General features: G+C 46.3%; 5 non-coding genes across 5 annotated transcripts; all 5 read left to right on the top strand.

Moving 5' to 3' along the window:
• Positions 1-1,201: 1,201 nt before the first annotated feature.
• On the top strand, positions 1,202-1,274 carry Pmar_PMAR026802. The gene has a single exon. It is a non-coding gene; the product is annotated as a tRNA-Thr (tRNA).
• Positions 1,275-1,420: 146 nt separating this feature from the next.
• Positions 1,421-1,493, top strand: Pmar_PMAR026803. Its single transcript has one exon. It is a non-coding gene; the product is annotated as a tRNA-Thr (tRNA).
• A 146-nt stretch (positions 1,494-1,639) lies between these two features.
• Pmar_PMAR026804 lies at positions 1,640-1,712 on the top strand. The gene has a single exon. It is a non-coding gene; the product is annotated as a tRNA-Thr (tRNA).
• A 146-nt stretch (positions 1,713-1,858) lies between these two features.
• Pmar_PMAR026805 lies at positions 1,859-1,931 on the top strand. Its single transcript has one exon. It is a non-coding gene; the product is annotated as a tRNA-Thr (tRNA).
• Positions 1,932-2,077: 146 nt separating this feature from the next.
• On the top strand, positions 2,078-2,150 carry Pmar_PMAR026806. The gene has a single exon. It is a non-coding gene; the product is annotated as a tRNA-Thr (tRNA).
• Positions 2,151-2,881: the final 731 nt, after the last annotated feature.

Genomic DNA, 2,881 nt, shown 5'->3' on the forward strand with positions numbered 1-2,881 from the left:
CTTGATTCCGGAAGTGCAACCCGATGAGTGTATATGATATAGTTGAGACACTGCTGAGGGTCTATGACTCGGCTCCAGATCACCAAACACAATTACCGATGCTCTAGTAGTGATGCTTGATTCCGGAATTGCAACCCGATGAGTGTATATGATATAGTTGAGACACTGCTGAGGGTCTATGACTCGGCTTCAGATCACCAAACACAATTACCGATGCTCTACAAGTGATACTTGATTCCGGAATTGCAACCCGATTAGTGTATATGATATAGTTGAGACACTGCTGAGGATCTATGACTCGGCTCCAGATCATCAAACACAATTACCGATACTCTAGCAGTGATACTTGATTCCGGAATTGCAACCCGATTAGTGTATATGATATAGTTGAGACACTGCTGAGGGTCTATGGCTCGGCTCCAGATCACCAAACACAATTACCGATACTCTACAAGTGATACTTGATTCCGGAAGTGCAACCCGATGAGTGTATATGATATAGTTGAGACACTGCTGAGGATCTATGACTCGGCTCCAGATCACCAAACACAATTACCGATGCTCTAGTAGTGATGCTTGATTCCGGAATTGCAACCCGATGAGTGTATATGATATAGTTGAGACACTGCTGAGGGTCTATGACTCGGCTTCAGATCACCAAACACAATTACCGATGCTCTACAAGTGATACTTGATTCCGGAATTGCAACCCGATTAGTGTATATGATATAGTTGAGACACTGCTGAGGGTCTATGGCTCGGCTCCAGATCACCAAACACAATTACCGATACTCTACAAGTGATACTTGATTCCGGAAGTGCAACCCGATGAGTGTATATGATATAGTTGAGACACTGCTGAGTTGGCTTAGTTGGTAGAGCACCCGCTTAGTAAGCGGGAGGTAGTCGGTTCAACCCCGGCAGAAAGCTTGCTCAGAGTCGGTTTGTCGGAAACCGACTGCATTTCGTAATTTTTCACTGAAATTTAGTACCAAATTGTTGCACCACTTGAATTGTGATACGCGTTTCATTGTGAAAGTTCACGACATGGTTAACATGGCGAGCAACATATACATGCTCCGCTACAATTTCGTAATTTTTCACTGAAATTTAGTACCAAATTGTTGCACCACTTGAATTGTGGTATGCGTTTCATTGTGAAATTTCACGACATGGTTAGACTTTAGACTTTCGAAATCGTGCCTTCTTAGCTTAGTTGGTAGAGCACCCACTAAGTAAGCGGGAGGTTGTCGGTTCAACTCCGACAGAAGGCTTGCTTTGAGTTCGTTTGTCGGAAACCGACTGCATTTCGTAATTTTTCACTGAAATTTAGTACCAAATTGTTGCACCACTTGAATTGTGGTATGCGTTTCATTGTGAAATTCTATGGCATAGTTAGACTCCACACTCGAGGGAACGTGCCTTCTTAGCTTAGTTGGTAGAGCACCCGCTTAGTAAGCGGGAGGTCGTCGGTTCAACTCCGGCAGAAGGCTAGCTGTGAGTCCGTTTGTCGGAAACCGACTGCATTTCATAATTTTTCACTGAAATTTAGTACCAAATTGTTGCAACACTTGAATTGTGGTATGCGTTTCATTGTGAAATTTCACGACATGGTTAGACTGTACACTTGCGAGACCGTGCCTTCTTAGCTTGGTTGGTAGAGCATCCGCTTAGTAAGCGGGAGGTCGTCGATTCAACTCCGGCAGAAGGCTTGCTTCGAGTTCGTTTGTCGGAACCCGACTGCATTTCGTAATTTTTCACTGAAATTTAGTACCAAATTGTTGCACCACTTGAATTGTGGTATGCGTTTCATTGTGAAATTTCACGACATGGTTAGACTTCAGACTTGCAAGACCGTGCCTTCTTAGCTTAGTTGGTAGAGCACCCGCTTAGTAAGAGGGAGGTCGTCGGTTCAACTCCGGCAGAAGGCTTGCTCTGAGTCGGCTTGTCGGGAACCGACTGCATTTCGTAATTTTTCACTGAAATTCAGTACCAAATTGTTGCACCACTTGAATTGTGGTATGCGTTTCATTGTGAAATTTCACGACATGGTTAGACTTTACACTTGCGAGACCGTGCCTTCTTAGTTTAGTTGGTAGAGCATCCGCTTAGTAAGCGGGAGGTCGTCGATTCAACTCCGGCAGGAGGCTTGCTCTGAGTTCGTTTGTCGGAAACCGACTGCATTTCGTTGAAAGCTTAACGCAGTGTCGCGTCAGTGAAATCACGGCTGTAACGAGAGAGTGTGCCACAACTCTACGCACTGTGAATATCACACAACTTACAAACACGAAACGCTCGCGTACGTGCGTGCGCACGGACGCAAAAGGATACGTGTATGTCTACGTCACCAGATTCCAGGCTATTTGCCTGTGGCAACCATCCACCTTGTTATGTGGAGCAGCAATGCACCACTGACCTGGTGAGCTTTATCGTCCTCTACGGAGACGTATATTTGACTACACTTGGTAGTCCATGTGTTGATTCGGCACAGTGGGGCCGGGAAGTGGCCGAGAGATTGGCCATTCCAACTATGAGATACTACGGGGTTACTAGCGCTCGTGTTCGACAGTGGAGGTGCGAACCTCCATCTCGTTCACGCTATGTTCAACGCCCTTTATGCGGAACGTTGTCTGCCCACGGTAGGTAGTCTACCAGTCAGGTAGCTCTAAGTGCCTGGTACTCGGTTATTCGGCTAAATGGGCTCGGAGATGGCCGACAAGTCGACTACTCTGACCACCGTGGGGCACTGCGAGGTGATAAGCGCTTGCGTTCGAGAGTGGAAGTGAGAACCTCTACCTCGTTTGCGTTTCATAGACTTTGTCTACCCCCTTACGTTCTCTGTGAAGAACGCGATCTAGCCACCGTGAGCAACTGTGTTGTG

The sequence above is a fragment of the Perkinsus marinus genome (genome assembly GCF_000006405.1).
Source record: "Perkinsus marinus ATCC 50983 genomic scaffold scf_1104296952216, whole genome shotgun sequence".
Taxonomy (NCBI): Eukaryota; Perkinsozoa; order Perkinsida; family Perkinsidae; genus Perkinsus; species Perkinsus marinus.